Genomic DNA, 19,030 nt, shown 5'->3' on the forward strand with positions numbered 1-19,030 from the left:
AATCCTAAAGGAAATCAACCCTGAACATTCCTGCTGGGCTACAATCCTCAGGATTGCAAAAAGTTGGACAAAAGACTGAGCAATTAACACTTACACTTTCTTTCACTTTGACAAATATGCAGTTTAAAGTGATGATTAAATTATTGATTCTGGAACTTCCTGAGTACACATCAAGTTAATAATTTTAAATGCCTGGCATGTAATAAACACAAGTAAGTATTTGCTTCTCCTTTTTTGACTTCAATACATCCAATTACCAATCCCAATCTCTGGGGTTACAGTTGAGAAAAAGACAGTGCCATGAATATTCTAGCCTTGAAAACTAATAAAATACATGAAGGAATCTCAGTGAAAGATGCTGAAAAGAAATGGATTATTTACTGTGAAATTTTTCACCTAATGTCTGTTTTCAGATTAAGTAAATGAGTAGGTGAATGAAAAGGTTTAAATTGGTATTGCGTTATTACCCTGTAGAATTTAATTTCCAGCAACATGTTTAAGGAAGAAGGGAACTAACTTAGTGGATGTACTAGACATTTTATACCTGATTTAATGTAAGTTTTAGAGGACATATAAAGCAAGAATAATATTCTTATTTTATAGACAAATAAGACGCAAGGAAATTCACACACTTTCACGGAGTTTGGGAGTTTTTAGTCAGTAGAGAGAAGGAATGAAACAAATTAGACTTCAGAGTCCATGCCAGAGTCTCGTAATTTCTAGATACTTTAATCTTTCCCGCTGTATAAGTATTTTTCTACCATTAAACTCAGAAAAGGGCTTTGTTTTCCCTTTTTATCCCTTTTAAAATTAGTTTTCTTACTTTAACAGCTACTCTTAAAAGACTTGAATGTTTGATTATGTTTAGTTATCTCAGAGTTTTCAGCACAGCTTTTTATATCCCACCTTGGTTCTCCTCAGTGACCTCAAAAAATGGTATGTAATATATTAGTAAAAGCTCTGTGCCACAGCCTTTTATAATATCTCCTATGTTTACGCATTCTTTTCACTCTAACATGCAAATTTTAATCTCTACCCACATCTTGTCACTAATTATGTCTTTGACCTCAAAGGTCTACCCAGAACTGTTCATTTATCTTCTTCACCAAGGGCCTCCTGACTGCTGACTTCCTGTGCAAACTTTCTCATAAAGGTGAATTAGAGTGCATTCTTTGTTCTAATAATCTCAAGTGAATTGTACTTACTCAGCTACTCCTTTTGCCTTTATTCTCACAAATATATTCTGTCTCCCTGAGGTGGGGAGTGTAGCCATTAAGCAATTACATCACAAACACCATAACAGAACCAGGTACAAACAAGGAGGGACTCCTTAGTGTGTAATACAGGATGTTTCAGTTACCTGTGTTTGAGGAAAAATGCTGTGTTTGGGGTTTTGTTTTGGTTTGTTTTTTAACATCAGGCACTTTAAAATTGACATCACTTGCCTTAGTTTTAAAGTGCTGCCATATGACCCAGCAATCCCACTGCTGGGCATATACACCGAGGAAACCAGAATTGAAAGAGACGCGTGTACCCCAATGTTCATCGCAGCACTGTTTACAATAGCCAGGACATGGAAGCAACCTAGATGTCCATCAGCAGACGAATGGATAAGGAAGCTGTGGTACATATACACAATGGAATATTACTCAGCCATTAAAAAAAATACATTTGAATCGGTTCTACTGAGATGGATGAAACTGGAGCCCATTATACAGAGTGAAGTAAGCCAGAAAGAAAAACAACAATACAGTATACTAATGCATATATATGGAATTTGAAAGATGGTAACGATAACCCTATACGCGAGACAGAATAAGAGACACAGATGCATGGAACAATTTTATGGACTCTGAGGGAAAAGGTGAGGGTGGGACGTTCTGGGAGAATAGCATTGAAACATGTATATTATCATATGTGAAACAGAACACCATTCCATGTTCGATGCATGTGACAAGGGCTCAGGGCCGGGGCAATGGGATGATCCAGAAGGATGGGATGGGGAGGGAGGTGGGTGGGGGGTCCAGGAAGGGGAACACATGTAAACCCATGGCTGATTCATGTCAATGTATGGCAAAAACTATTACAATATTGTAAAGTAATTAGCCCCCAACTAAAATAAATAAATTTATAAAAAATAAAATAAAAAAAAATAAAGTGATGTCAATTTTAAAGTGCCTGACGTTAAAAAACAAACCAAAACAAAACCCCAAACATGCTCAGGGCTGGGGCAATGAGATGACCCAGAGGGATGGGATGAGTAGGGAGGTGGGAGGGGGGTTCAGGATGGGGAACACATGTAAACCCATGGCTGATTCATGTCAATGTATGGCAAAAACCACTACAATATTGTAAAGTAATTAGCCCCCAACTAAAATAAATAAATTTATTAAAAAAAAAACAAAAACAAAAACTAAGGCCTTCAGTCTGCAGCAGCAGCTACCAGGGTTCAGCAAGGCCCAGCTTTTACACTGCAGATGTCATTCAATTCCTTAAAAATCTATTCAAAATTTTATCAAATCAATCTCTCTAAGAGATTGGGAAACAAAAAACATTGATTATCACCAATTATTTTCTCCAATATCCTTTTAGTTTAGGACAATTTTGTTTTGATTTATAACTCTCTGCCCATAACTTTCTCTTCCATTGTAACATGAGATGTTCCCGTGGGTTCAAAGGAAAATAAACTTTGAGAAGTTGAATTCCAAAAATTGCTCCAGGAAAATGTTCTTTTTGTCTGAGTCAATATTAGGGCTCAAGTCACCTATTTCAGTGCAGAGAATCCATTCATCTAAACAGAATATTCAGTTTAAAAGAGCATATTGTGCTCAAAGAAAAAGTCATTCTCAGAAATATGCTGATCCAGGTACATAACTTACCAGAAATGAAGTTAAGTTCAGTATATTTTTTAAAAACGCATCACATGTGTCATATATCTTGTGCTATGCATTCTACTTCAATAGAGTGAAGAGTTTGCCTTCAATGTGGTGAATGAGGAAAGTCAAAAGTGTTGTCACACTGGGAAAAAAAGCTGCATTGAACTTATTACATGGTTTTTTCCCCAAAGATGGTACCTGTAGCAATACTACAGACCATAACAGGCAAGGACAGAAAGAGATTGTTTTAATTGTTCTAATTGTATTTGCTTGTGTAGGAGAGCAAATTTGCCATCCCAAAATGTATCTTTTTGACATGTGAATTATTTTAATTTTTAAAATGTATTTTTTTTTTTTTTAGTTTCTTTCAAGGGTGCCAGACATTTAAAATGTATTTTATTGAAGTATAGTTGATTTACAAAGTTGTATTAATCTCTGCTGTATGGCAAAGTGATTCTGTTGTAGGTAGATAGATAGATAGATTGATAGATAGATAGATAGATAGATAATATATACATACACATTCTTCTTCATATTCTTTTCCATTATGGCTTCTCATAGAATATTGAATATAGTTCTCTGTGCTAACATGTGGATTATTTTTTTTTCGGTTATATTTCTTTTTTTTTTAATTTTGAATTAGTTTATTTATCTATTTTTTAACTTTACAATATTGTATTTGTTTTGCCATACATTGATGTGAATCCACCATGGGTGTACATGTGTTCCCCTTCCAGAACCCCCCTCCCACCTCCCTCCCCATCCCATCCTCCGGGTCATCCCAGTGCACCAGCCCTGAGCGCCCTGTATCATGCATCAAACCTGGACAGGTGATTCATTTCACATATGATAATTTACATGCTTCAATGCCATTCTCCCGTATCATCCCGCCCTCACCCTCTCCCATAGAGTCCATAATACTGTTCTATTTATCTGTGTCTCTTTTGATGTCTCACATACAGGGTTGTCTTTACCAGTTAACTAAATGCCATATATATGCGTTAGTATACTGTATTGGTGCTTTTCTTTCTGGCTTACTTCACTCTGTATAATAGGCTCCAGTTTCAGCCACCTCATTAGAACTGATTCGAATGTACTCTTTTTAATGGCAGAGTAATATTCCATTGTGTATATGTAGCACAGCTTCCTAGTTTCAAGAAACAGAGACTGAGGAAGCCTTTCTTTTTACTATCCTGTTAGCTGCCTAAAGACATTCATAGAGTACCTGCTCCAGGGAAAACGCTATCACCAGGTGCATCTTCAGGCATGGTGGAGGGCAGGGGACAGCACCTAGACAGCGGTGTCCACTCTGTGCCCCACTGTGATTTGCACAGCCCAGTAAACATTTTATAATGTTTATTCATATAAAATCTACATGACCCAAACTTCAAAAGTTTGGACGCAGGAGATATGCCTTAAAATTACTGACTCAGTAATTTTCATAATATAATAACCATAATATTATATATAATATAATAACATCATATAATACATAATTTTAGCAATATTATCCACATTGGATAGTATATTGTGTCTAAAATTGACCACACTAATTAGCAATCAAGCCTAAGACCTATAAGATCTATAAGATAAATATTTGCTTAGTCTCAATTTCACCTACTTTGACTCAGAAAAACAAATTTTCTTTAAAGGGAGATTGGAAACATTTTTATCAACTTTTAGAGTCCCTGATGTAAGGTGGAAATCCCTACATTTTATTTCATGCTAATAGAAAATCATTATCAGGTAATACTCTTTCTAATAGATCAAAACTTATCAACCAACCTTCTGAACTGGTTTCATTATTGGCTGAGAATTTACGTTTGAAGTACATTTCTGAGAAAACAATATTTTACCTAAAGTGTTTCAAACATTAAGAAAACTTGGTACAAAAGAAGATATGGAAATACTGGCTTTACCCAAATGTTATAAATTTTATAATTAAAAAATGTTTTGAAGAGACAAGGGTAGTATTACTTATAAAATCACTATATAACATATAGATAGAAAAAAACACAGTTGAACTTTAAGAGACCACAAAAGGAGCATCATGCAATAACATAGTTGTTTCCACTCTTACATTCCTTCTTTGAGTCCCATCTCCATTCCACCCTAGTTAATAAAAACTATATGTAGGGAGAAGGATAATTTAGGAATTGGGGATTAACAGATACAAACTACTACATATAAAATAGATAAGCAACAAGGACCTACTGTTTAGCACAGGAAACTATAATCAATATCTTGTAATAACCTATACTGTTGAGAGTCCCTTGGGCTGTAAGGAGATCAAACCAATCAGTCCTAAAGGAAATTAACCCTGAATTTTCATTGGAAGAACTGATGCTGAAGCTGAAACTCCAAAACTTTGGCCACCTCATAAGAAGAGCCAGCTCATTTTAAGAGACATTGATGCTGGGAAATGCAAAAGGAGAAGAGGATGATATGGTTAGATAACATCACCAACTCCATGGACATGAATCTGAGTAAACTCTGGGAGATAATGAAGGCCAGGAGAGCCTGGCGTGCTGCAGTGCATGGGGCCACAAAGAGTCAGACACGACTTAGCGACTGAACAATACCCTATAAGTGAAAAGAGTCTGATAAAGAATATATATACATAGATATAGATATATATCTGAATCACTTTGCTGTATACCTGAAGCATTGTAAATTACCTAAAGTTCACCAAAACTTAAAATGGATATGTATACACACACACACACACACACACATACACACATATATATGCGTGTACGTGTGTGCTAAGTCACTTCAGTCATGTATGACTCTGTGTGACCCTTTGGAATGTAGCCCATCAAGCTCCTCTGTCCATGGAATCTTCCAAGCATGAATACTGGAGTGGGTTGCCATGCCCTCCTCCAGGGAATCATCCCAACCCAGAGATTGAACCCGAGTATCTTATGTCTCCTGCATTGGCAGGTGGGTTCTTTACCACTAGAGCCACCTGGGAAGCCCCTATATATATGTATATACACGTGTAAATTTCTTTCACATGCTTTCCTTCTGGCCACCTTAATTCTGTTATAACAAAATGGTAACAAAACATAAGCTAAAAGCTAATTTTGAAAAACCAAAAAGTTATTTATCTCCTTCACTTCCAAGAAAAGGAAAGAGTATCTAAAGAAACGTAAATCATTGAAATCAACTTCTAAGTATCCAAAACCCATGCTGTGTGCTAGTCACACTTCTCCAGAGAATAAAAACCAATAGTAATTTATTATGAGGAACTAGCTTATGAGATTATAAAGGCTGAACACTCTGCCATCTGCAAGCTGAGGACCCAGGAAACCTGTGGTGTGATTCCATCCAAGTCCGAAGGCCTGAGAATCAGAAAAGTTGATGGTGTAAATTCCCGTCCAAGGGCAGGAAGAGACCAACATTACCGCTCAACAGGAAGGAAGCAAACAGGGACTCCTTCCACCACTGACCAGGTCTCTTCAGGTCCTCACAGACTGGATGATGGTCACACTCATCAGGAAAGCAACCTACATCACTAAACCCCAGATTCAAACACTCATCTCAACAGAAACACTCTCACAGACACACCCAGAAATCGTGTCTAACCTGGGCACCCTTAGCCTAGACAAATTGACACAAAAAATTAGCCATCATCCTAGACAGTTACAAAAAAGAAACTGTATCCATTTCTCCCTTATTATTTCAAAGTCAATATTTGGGAATTATTTATTCATATAAATATACTTTTCCTTTCTTGTATCATGACTCTCCATGTTAAGCAATAAATCATTTTTCTTTTTTTAATAAAATAGAGAAGTTTATTGTTGTTGTTGCTCAGTTGCTAAGACATGTTTGATTCTTTGGGATCTCATGGACTATAATATGTCAGGCTCCTCTGTCCTCCATTATCTGAGTTTGATCAAATTCTTGTCCAAGGAATTGGTGATCCTGTCTAACCATCTCATCCTCTGCTTCCCCCTTCTCCTCCTTCCCTCAATCTTTTTCAGCATCAGGGTCTTTGTCAGTGAGCTAGCTCTTTGCATCAGGTGGCCCTGTACTGGAGTTTCAGCTTCAGCATCAGTCCTAACAATGAATATTCAGGGTTGATTTCCTTTAGGATTGACTGTTTTGACCTCCTTGCAGTTCAAGGAACTCTCAACAGTCTTCTTCAGCACCACGATTCAAAAGCATCAGTTCTTCGGTGCTCATCCTTCTTTATGGTCCAACTCACATCCATACAGGACTAATGGAAAAAGCATACCTTTGATTATTCAGACCTTTGTTGGGGAAGTGATGTCTCTGCTTTTTAATGATATGCTGTCTAGGTTTGTCATAGCATTCCTTCCAAGGAGCAAGCATGTTTTAATTTCATGGCTTCAGTTTCGTCTGCAGTGATTTTGGAGCACAAGAAAATAAAATTCATCACTGCTTCCAGTTTTCTCCCTTCTGTTTGCCGTGAAATAATGAGACTTGAAGCCATGATCTTAATTTTCTGTATGTTGATTTTCAAGACAGCTTTTTCATCTCCTCGTTCACCCTCATCAAGAGGAGGGTGATTCTCTTCACTTTCTGCCATCAGAATGGTATCATCTATATATCTGAGGTTGTTGATATTTCTTCCAGCAATCTTGATTCCAGCTTGTAGTTCATCCAGCATATAAGTTAAAGAAGCAAGGTGACAATATACAGCCTTGTCTTACTCCTTTCCCAACTTTGAACCAATCAGTTGTTCCATGTCCAGTTCTAACTGTTGCTTCTTGACCTGCATACAGGATTCTCAGGAGACATATAAGGTGGTCTGGTGATCTCATCTCTTTAAGAATTTTCCACAGATTTTTGTGATCCATATAGTCAAAGGCTTTAGCATAGTCAATGAAACACAAGTAGATGTTTTTCTGGAACACCTTTGCATTCTCCATGATTTAATGAATGTTGGCAGTTTGGTCTCTGGTTCCTATGCTTTTTCAAAATACAGCTTGTACATTTGGAAGTTAGTTCACCTACTGCTGCAGTATAGCTTGAAGGATTTTGAGCATTACTTTACTGGCTTTTGAAATGAGCACAATTGAACAGTAATTGAAACATTCTTTGGCATTGCCCCATTCTTTGGGAATGGAATGAAAACTGGCCTTTTCCAATCCTGTGGCCACTGCTAAATTGTCCAAATTGCTGTCATATTGAGTAGCACTTTACCAGCATCATTTTTTAGTATTTTAAAAAGCTGAGCTGGAATTCCATCACCTCTACTAGCTTTGTTCATAATAATGAATCCTGAGGCCAAATGACATCACACTCCAGGATGTCCTGTTCTCGGTGAGTGACCATGACATCATGGTCATCTGGGTCATTAAGGCCTTTTCTGTATCACTTATCTGTGTATTCTCACCACTTCTTTTTAATTTTTCTGCTTCTATTAGGTCCTTACCATTTCTGTCCTTTATTGTTCCTATCCTTGCATGAAATATTCCCTTGATAGCTCCAATTTTCTTGAAGACATATCTTGTTTTTCCACTTTTATTGATCCCCTTCATGGATCACTTGTTGTGGGGAAGGGGTTTGTATAACTCAGTGAAGCTATGAACCATGCCATGCAGGGCCACTCAAGATGGACAAGTCATAGGGAAGAGTTCTGGCCCACAGGAGGAGGGAATGATAAACCATTCCAGTATTTTTTGCCCCAAGAACCCCATGGACAGTATGAAAAGGTAAAGTATATGATACCAGAATATAAGCCCCCCAGGTTGGAAGGTGTGCTACTGGGATGAATGGAGGGCAGTTACTAGTAGCTTCAGAAAGAATGAAGTGGCTATGCCAATGTGGAAACAATTCTCAGTTGTAGAAAATAAAGATATGGTAAAAGAAATGTTTGATTTTGTAAAGAAGAATATTTCATAGAAACCTGGAATGTTAGGTCCATGAATCAAGGTAAATTGAACGTGGTCAAGCAGGAAATGGCAACATTGAAAATCAACATCCTAGGAATCAATGAACTAAAATGAACAGGATTGGGCAAATTTAATTCACATGACCATTATATTTACTATATATGGGCAAGAATCCCTTAGAAGAAATGGAGTAGCCCTCATAGTCAATGAAAGAGTCCAAAATGCAGTATTTGGGTGCAGTCTCAAAAACAACAGAATGATCTCAGCTCATTTCCATGTCAAATCATTAAACATCACAGTAATTCAAGTCTATGACCCAACCACTGATGCCAAAGAAGCTAAAGTTGACTGGTTCTATGAAGACCTACAACACATTCTAGAACTAACACACACACACACACAAAAAGATGTCATTTTCATCATAGGGGACTGGAATGCAAAAGTAGGAAGTCAAGAGATACCTGGAATAACAGACAAATTTGGCCTTGGAGTACAAAATGAAGCAGGACGAAGGCTAAGAGAGCTTTGTCAAGAGAACATGCAGGTCATAGCAAACACCCATTTCCAACAGCCCAAAAGATGACTCTACACATGGACATCACCAGATGGTAGATACCAAAGTCAGGTTATTATGCTGTTTGCAGCCTAAGATGGAGAAGCTCTATACAGTCAACAACAACAAGACCTGCAGCTGACTGTGGCTCAGATCATGAGCTCCTTATTGCAAAATTCAATTAAAAGGCTTAAATTGAAGAAAGTAGGGAAAACCCCTAAGCCATTCGGGTATGATCTAAGTCAAATCCCTTATGATTATACGGTGGAAGTGACAAATAGATTCAAGGGATTAGATCTGGTAGGCCAAGTGCCTGAAAAATGATGAACAGAGGTTCATAGCATACAGGAGGCAGTGACAAAAACCACTGCAAAGGAAATGAAATGAGAGAAGGCAAAGCGGTTGTCTGAGGAGACTTTACAAATAGATGAGGAAAGAAGAGAAGTAGAAGGCAAGGGAGAAATGGAAAAATATACTTAACTGAATGCAGAGTTCCAGAGAATAGCAAGGAGAGATAAGAAGGCCTTCTTAAATGAATAAAATATAGAAATAAGGTATTTCAATTAGTATTTAAATTAGTTCTCTACTCACACCAGTAAGGCCTTACTGTATAATGCAGGGAATTCTATTCAATATTTTATAATAACCAGTAATGGAAGAGAATCTGAAAAATAGATATATAGGTATATATAATTTTGCTGTACACCTAAAACTAATACTGTTAATCAGCTATACTCTAATAAAAAAATAAAAGATATATTAATGAGCCCACCAAGGTCGACAGAGAACCATCTATGTGAGCCCAGCCAAAGTCATCAACTCTCAGAATATTAGATGACCCAGAAGGATGGGATGGGGACGGAGGTGGCAGTGGGGTTCAGGATGGTGAACACATGTAAACCCATGGCTGATTCCTGTCAATGTATGGCAAAAACCATTACAATATTGCAAAGTAATTAGCCTCCAACTAAAATATATAAATCAATTTAAAAAACTGATAAAATGTGTAGTAAAATGTGGTTGTTTTAAGCCATGTGGTTGCTTTACATATACATATATGTATGTGTGTGTATGTGTATATATATATATATATATATACTTATAATATATACATAGGAAGTTACATAATTACAAAGATTAAAAAACATATCATAAGGGATTCAGGAAGAGAAAGCTAGATACATGTAAGCCAAGCAAGGAAGTAGGAGAAAGCTTGAACTTGTCAATTTCTTCACCTTTTATGGTACTGTCTACAGTGGAAACATGTAATTAAATATAAATAAACAAAGAAATGTTTAAAAGATATATTTTTCTTTAATCTTAATCTAAGATTTTTCATTTTCTTGCCTAAGGGGTAATAAATAATTCTTTACATCGAAGTCAAATAATTCCTGTGTCATTTCATAGATAGAAGTGTTTTTAGGAGGATTATTTGACAAGTCCTCAGAAACATAATACCCTAGCTCTATAAAATAAGGTTAGCAGAGCTGCAGTTCTGGAGGAACAAATCAGACAGATAAATAGTATATCCTGTAAGCTTCCATTAATCACCCATCCATTTGCTTCAGAGCACAGGAAACAACCCAGTTGTAATAGTAGCTACGGAAACAAGTTTACAAAGAGAATTAGCAAACTTGTCTCCTTAGTCAAAAGACAGACATGCAATCAATTCAACCAGAATGCAAGGCAATGATTTATCAATCCAAGAAGGATGGGTCACCCAGAATGGAAGTGACTTTTAAGCACACTTTTAAAGCAGTGACAGCTGTACATTTTACTGGAAAAAATAAATCTGGGTGACCCAGAACTCCAACATGAAATTTCAGCATGATTTAACTAATAATAGGTCAGGGAGACTTCAAGCAGTTAAGTGTAAATAAATAGAATCAACATTTATTATCTTTATTATAAAAAACAAAAACAGCAATGAATTTTTCTATTTTTCTTTCCTGGAGAACAACAGAAACCTAAAGTCCAGTCTTAAAATTACCCTACAGAGAAAGGCCAAAATGAGCACATTTATTGCCCTGCCACATTGAGCAACTGTGCACCTAAACTCAAAGTCAGTGAGCAATTGATCCACACATGAAGTCAAACTACTAACTCTTCGTGTTCTGATCCACGATCACATCTTGAATTATATGACTGCTGGAAAACAGACAGGGTTAATCAGCCTTGAAGGAGTTGAGGGAAGGCGCAAGAGACCCCAGAAAGAATAAGAACACGTCTGCATTGGTGACCATTCAACAGCTTCTGAGCTATTTCCCACAGGGTCAGTTTAGCCAAAGAAAGCAGGAAAGCTAACTAAAACTTAATTCTAACATAGATAAAAAAACAACTTTGGATTTGGTCCCACAAATCTCCAGTATTAATCTGAAGAAGAGAAACCAAACAGCAAGAAAAAAAAGAAGAAAATACAGAGAAGTCAAAGAGAGGGAGAGGGACCACCTAAGAGCATTACCTTTGGGGATTCTTTGGGTTCCTGAATATATCCATTGGACTGATGTTTCTCAACAAAAATCCCACTCTTCGGGGGCCCAAGAGGAAGATGATCAATTCTCAGTGTAGCGGAGGTAAAATTTCTCTTCCACCCTGTTGCAGTTTCTAGCTGGGACAGATTAACAAGAGGAAAGGATACTAATTTATATTAAATAAATTTTATACATACGTGGGAATCCCCAAAGGAAAATGAAGTCCTACAGAACTGCGCAGGCCTCAGTGTTCATGTTCATACATGAGGCCCCCAACAAAGAGATGCAATCATGAAAAAGTAACTAAAATATATGGGTGACTTAAGGAAGATAAGAATTACCATGGCAAGGTCTGTTGGCTGGGCCTCAACTCTCTGGCTCTGGAGTTAAGAACATTTGTTTCCTCCTCGTACAAGGACTGCCTGTGTCACCTGGGAATTTCATATACTTCTTTCAGGAAGTAAAAAGGATGTCAGAGTTTCTTTCTCGCAACTGCTGTTTTTCAAGCACATTTACCTCAAGAGAATCAACCTACAGAGCAGCAGATTTGTGATACATCCAAGACTCACTTGCTAGCATGTATTTGCTTTCCATTGAAGGTGGCACTAGTGGTGAAGAACCCAACTGCCAATGCAGAAGACATAAGAGACCCAGGTTGGATCCCTGGGTCAGGAAGAACCCCTGGAGGAGGGCATGGCAACCCACTTCAGTATTCTTGCCTGGAGAATCCCATGAACAGAGGAGCCTGGTGGGCTACAGTCCAAATGATCACAAAGATTTGGACACAACTAAAGCGATGGCATGCACACACACACACAAGCTTTAAGATACTTATTAACTCCTGAAAAGCTTCAGGAATTCATATCTTTCTTGTTGTTTCCTACCCATGGTCTAGTATGTGATAATCATATATAGTAGACCCTTGAAGGAATACATCCCAAGACCTTCAGTAAAACTCAGGTTTATGCAAGAATTCATTTCTTTTAGAAATATCTTTTTTTCTTGCAAACAGCCATAAATTACAAGAATTGTAATAACCTTAGTCCTTCTCTTTCTTCCCCCAAGTAGTGATATTAATTAATTTCCCTATGCTCTCTCAAAGTTAAACTATCATTTTATTCTTGAAAATTGATATATGTGATGAAATAACAACAAAGATATTAAGAAATATTCTTTAGCTTCTTATAGCAGACACTACTTACAAATTAACATGCAGGAAATACAAGAATGACAAGTTATGACATGAAACAAATGCATCATATTTGCCAGAAGCCAAAAATGACTAAATGACTCTAGCAGGAACAAAGAGACTGCACTGACAGGTTGACATGATAATGAGATTTTGTGTCAAAACCATAAAAACACAAATTATAAATGAAGGAAGTATGAGAACTGAGACTAATATTACAAAGTCTCTTTCTACATTCTCTTGTCTTATTGTCCGTTTCCCTTTGGCATTTGAAATGTAAAAGTAAATATTGTCTTTGATATAGATAAAATGATTTTAATGAAAAAGAATGGCCTTAACAGACAATAAGACCAAGCTTTAGATAATTACCCTAAGATTGACAGATCCACTATCTTAAAATCATGTACTTTGCTTATTTGAAAAGTCAATAATCCAGTATAAAAATCTGACTTATGCAGTGACTCAGGCATGAAGTTGGAGAGGTGTTTAACTTGGTGGATATAATAGAAGGTAACAGCTCAGGCTGCTAAAAATACCATAGGTGATTTGCTGATTCTTTTTGTATGAACATGGTAAAAAGTGATTGGACACATATTAACATATTTCCAGGATAAAATTATCTATAGCTGTGGCCCATGATGTTGGAATTTGAGATTTTAACCCTCCTTTTATCTGTGTACTTAAATGCACCTCAAAAGGTTCCTCTTGAGAGCTCCTGGCCTTGCCTCTATGTAAACATTTGCCTGATTTGCTAGCAATTGTTTGCCAGATTTTTATTCAGATGCATTTTTGACAGATGAGGTCAGGGAAACCTAACCATCTTCTTATGTCTTCACACTTAACTAAAATTAGTTAAGTGGAAATAACTTATATCCACTTAACACTGGAAATAGCTTCATGGAAGCACATGTCCAAGAATATGTAACTCATTTCAGCTCTTTCCCAACAACCCTTTGTGATATACAATATTTTTAAAGTATTATCTGATTTGTAGATTTTCTTCTGGTGCTCTAAAGTTGATTCCTAAATTAAGCAAGGTGGCAAACAGGACTTCAGATCTCATGTCTTGCTCTCTTGTAAGGCTACTTTCCTTTGAAACAAACCAAAGAAATTGAGGTCTTCTTGCTTCTAATTTAGGTCCTGTGTGAACACAAAATATCATTCAAAAGAAATGCAATTGCAGGTCTGAAAGCACTGGTGAGCTCTTTTATAAAGGTTTCTTTGGAACGGTCTATGAATTGCAGGCAGAAGTGGATATAAAATTGGATCAGGGCAAAGAACATACAAAAGGATTTCTAAAGATCCTTCTTTATCTCCATCCGTTGAGTCCTCATTCGTTAAAAGAGCTGTTCATCTTTGTCCATTCACAAAATTCAAAACTTACTCCATCTCCTTATTAGATCTTACTTTTTTTCCAAACTTTTCCTTTGTAAGGTATTCCACCTCTCATGTGCTCCCTTAACGAACGATATCTGCCACTCCAAATAGCATAGTGAAAGCAAGTTGTGAAGATTTTTAAAGGAAGTGGGTAGGGGAAGGAACTAAGAATATTTTATAATGAACACAGCAATGAATTTCAAACACACATCCTTATTATTTCTCAATGTCATAGTGTCAAAGTAAAATTTTTCCTGTCACATTGCATTTTACTTTGACATTATGCCACTGGAAAATAATAGTGGACATGTGTCTGAAATTCATGACTGTATTGATTATAAAATGTGTGCCAAACATAAACGTTCATTGCTAGGTCTCTTAAATGATCACAAAAGACATAGAGTGCTTTTGGGTCTCAGAATCAGCAATTGTGCTTCTTCTAATGATTGAGCTTGTAATTGTCTTATGGTGAGTGCAAATCATGTGATTTATTATGTCATGAACTAGAAAACCTAGAACCACATTGGGGTTACTGCTCTGACCAGTGTACCCAAAGGTATGTATCTTATCTTGTTGCTCTCATTTCTCTTTGTCGCATTTTCTTTTATATTTTTAAACATTTTAATTGTAATTAAAATACACATAACAAAAAATGTGCTATGTCAACCAGTTGTAAGTATACAGTTCAGTAGTGTTCAGAATATTCCCATTGTTGTGCAACCAGTATCCAGAACTCTTTTCATCTTGCAGAACTGAAACTCTATGCACATTAATTACCTTGTCAGGTTCACCTTAACCATCTGAGTCACTAGAGAAGTCCCAATGAAGTACAGAATCCTTAAACTTTGTGACTCATTATGAATCATAGCCTCATTGTGGCAAAGGAGCTTATGTAACTCAGGGAAGCTATAAGTCATGCCATGCATGCAGGGCCAATCAAGAGGGACTGACAAAACATAGTCATCTGGAGGAGGAAATGGCAAGCCACTCAGTATTCTTGTCATGAGAACCCCATGAACAGTATGATAAGACAAAAAGATATGATATCAGAATATTAGCCCCCTAGGTCAGAAGGTGTCCAATATGCTACTGGGGAAGAGCAGAGGACAATTATTGATAGTTCCAAAAAGATGAAGCAGCTGGGCCAAAGTGGAAATGATACTCAGTTGTGGATGGTCTGGTGGTAAAAGTCCGATGCTGTAAAACTAATATTGCAAAGGAACCTGAAATGTTAGGTCCATGAATCAAGGTAAATTGGAAGAGGTCAAGCAGGAGATGCCAAGGGTGAACATGGACATCATAAGAATCAGTGAACTAAAATGGACAGGAATAGGCAAATTTAAATCAGATGACCATTGTATCTGCTACTGTAGTCAAGAATTCCTTAGAAGAAAGGGAGTCGCCCTTATAGTCAGCAAAAGACTCAGAAATGTAATACTTGGGTGCAATCTCAAAAACGACAGAATGATCTTGTCATTTCCATGTCAAATCATTCAATATCCATATCAAAATATTCAATATCCCAATATCCCAGTAAGCCAAGTCTATGAACCAAACCCTTGATGCTGAAGAAGCTGAAGTTGAATGGTTCTGTAAAGACCTAAAAGACTTTCTAGAACTAACATCAAAAAAGAAAAGATGCCCTTTTCATCATAGGGAATTGGAATGTAAATGTAGGAAGTCAAGAGACCCCTGGAGTAACAGGCAAGGTGGCATTGGAGTACAAAATGGAGCAGGGCAAAGGCAAACAGAGTTTTGTCAAGAGAACAAACTGGTGATAGAAAATGCCCTCTTCCAACAACATAAGAGATGACACTACACAAGACATCACTAGATGTCCAATACTGAAATCAGATCAATTATATTCTTTGTAGCCAAAGATGAAGAAGCTCTATACAGTCAGCAAAAACAAGATCTGGAGCAGACTGGCTGAGATCATCAGCTCCTTATTGCAAAATTCAGGCATAAGTTGAAGAAAGTAGGGAAACCACTAGGCCATTCAGGTATGACCTAAATCAAATCAAACCCTTTATGATTATACAGTGGAAATGATGAATAGATTCGTGGGGTTAGATTTGGTACACAGAGTGCCTGAAGAACTATGGACAGAGATTTGTAACATTATACAGAAAGTGATGACCAAAACCATTTCAAAGAAAAAGAAATGCAAGAAACGAAAGTGGTTATATGAGGATGCCTTACAAATAGCTTAGAAAAGAAAAGAAAAGTGAAAGTTGTTCAGTTGTGTCTGACTCTTTGAGAACCCATGGACTATAACCTGGGAGGCTACTCTGTCCACGGAATTCTCCAAGCAAGAATACTGGAATGTATTGTCATTTCCTCCTCCAGGGGATCTTTTGAATCCAGGGATCGAACCGGGGTCTCCTGCATTGCAGGCAGATTCTTCGCCATCTGTGCCACCATGGAAGCCCAAGAAAAGAAGAGAAGTAAAAGGCAAAGGGGAGAGTAAAAGATACACCCAACTGAATGCAGAGTTCCAGAGACTAGCAAGGAGAGAAAAGAAAGCCTTCTTAAGTGAACAATGCAAAGAAATAGAGGAAAACAATAGAATGGGAAAGACTAGAGATCTCTTCAAGAAAACTAGAGGTATCAAGGGTACATTTCATGCAAAGATGGACATGATAAAGGACAGAAATGATAAGGACCTAACAGAAACAGAAGAGAGTAAAAAGAAGTGACAAGAATACACTGAAGAACTATACAGCTGGAATTAAGATTGCTGGAAGAAATATGAAACCACCCTAATGGCAGAAAACCCAGAGGAACTAAACCTCTTGAAGGTGAAAGAGGAGAGTGAAAAAGCTGGCTTAAAAGTCAACATTCAGAAAACTAAGATCATGGCATCTGGTCCCATCACTTCATGGCAAATAGATGGGGAAAAAATGGAAACAGTGACAGACTTTATTTTCTTGGGCTCAAAAATCACTGCAGGTATGACTGCATCCACAAAATTAAAAGACGCTCGCTCCTTGGAAATTGAAAGGTATGACAAACCTAAACAGCATATTATTTAAAAGCAGAGACATCACTCTGCCAAAAAAGGTCCATATAGTCAAAGCTATAGTTTTTCCAGTAGTCATGTACAGATGAGAGAGGTGGACAAAGGATGAGAGAGGACAATGAAGGCTGAATGCCAAAGAATTGATACTTTCTAATTGTGGTGCTGGAGAAGACTCTTGAGAGTCCCTTGGCCTGCAAGGAGATCAAACCAGTCAATCCTAAAGGAAATCAATCCTGAAAATTCATTGGAAGGACTGATGCTGAAACTGAAGCTTCAGTACTTTGGCCACCTGATGCTAACTGTGAACTCTTTGGAAAAGACTCTGATTCTGGGAAAGATTGAGGGCAGGAGGAGAAAGGGCAACAGAGAATGAATTGGTTAGATAGCATTGCTGAATCAATGGACTTGAATTTGAGTAAACTCCAGGAGATGATGAAGGACAGGGAAGCCTGGTGAGCTGCAATCCATGCAGTTGCAGATAATCAGACACGATTGAGAAGGTGAACAAAAACAATGACCCAGATAATCACGATGGTGTGGTCACTCACTTAGAACTTGACTTCCTGGAGTCTGAAGTCAAGTGGGACTTAGAAAGTATTACTACAAACAATGCCAGTGGATGTGATAAAATTCCAGCTGGGCTATTTAAAATCCTAAAGGATGATTCTGCTAAAGTGCTACACTCAATATGTCAGCAAATTTGAAAACCTCAGCAGTGGCACAGAACTAGAAAAGGTCAGTTTTCATTCCAATCACAAAGAAGAGCAATGCCAAAGAATGTTCAAAAACTACCATACAGTAGTGCTCATTTCTCATGCTAGTAAGATTATGCTCAAAATTCTTCAAGCTAGGCTTCAGCAGTATATGAACCAAAAACTTCCAAATGTACAAGCTGGCTTTAGAAAAGGCAGAGGAACCAGAGATCAAATTGCCAACGTTCATTGGATCATAGAGAAAGCAAGGGAATTCCAGAAAAACATTTACTTTTACTTCATTGACTACACTAAAGACTTTGTCTGTGTGGATCACAACAAACTGTGGGAAATTCTTAAAGAGATGGAAATACCAGATCACCTTATCTGTCTCCTGAGAAACCTGTATGTGGTGATAAAGTAGGGCAAGAAGCAATCATTAGAACCTTATATGGAACAACTTACTGGTTTAAAATTCAGAAAGGAATAAGACAAGCCTGTCTATTGTCACCCTGTTTATTTAACTTCTATGTAGAGTACACCATGCAAAATGCTGGGCTGGATAAATCACAAGCTGGAATCAAGATTGCTGGGAGAGAAGCTTCCCTGCTGGCTCAGCAGTAGGGAAAAAAAAAAAAAAAAAAACAACCCACCTGCCAGTACAGGAGACACAGATTCATTTTCTGATCCAGGAAGAGTCCACATGCCCTGGAGTAACTCAGCCTGTGCACTACAACTATTGTGCCTGTGCTCTAGAGCCCGGGAGCCAGAACTCCTACAGCCCATGTGCCTAGCGCCTGTGCTCCACAACATCTTATTGAAGCCACCACAATAGGAACTCTGTACACTGCTAGCAGAGAAAAATCCATGCACCAACAAAGACCCAGCACAGCCAAGAATAAATAAAGTTAATTTTTAAAAATTGCTGAGAGAAATACCAACAACCTCAGATATGCAGATGATACCTCTCTAATGCCTCTTGA

General features: G+C 37.5%; 1 protein-coding gene across 3 annotated transcripts in view; it reads left to right on the top strand.

The window, feature by feature from the left end:
* MARCHF1 (membrane associated ring-CH-type finger 1) overlaps positions 1-19,030 on the top strand; it is a 444,124-nt gene that overhangs the window by 267,786 nt on the left and 157,308 nt on the right. The gene's annotated exons all lie outside the window — the stretch shown is intronic.

This window comes from Giraffa tippelskirchi, chromosome 1 (genome assembly GCF_054371585.1).
Source record: "Giraffa tippelskirchi isolate mGirTip1 chromosome 1, T2T-mGirTip1v1.2.pri, whole genome shotgun sequence".
Classification (NCBI taxonomy): Eukaryota; Metazoa; Chordata; class Mammalia; order Artiodactyla; family Giraffidae; genus Giraffa; species Giraffa tippelskirchi.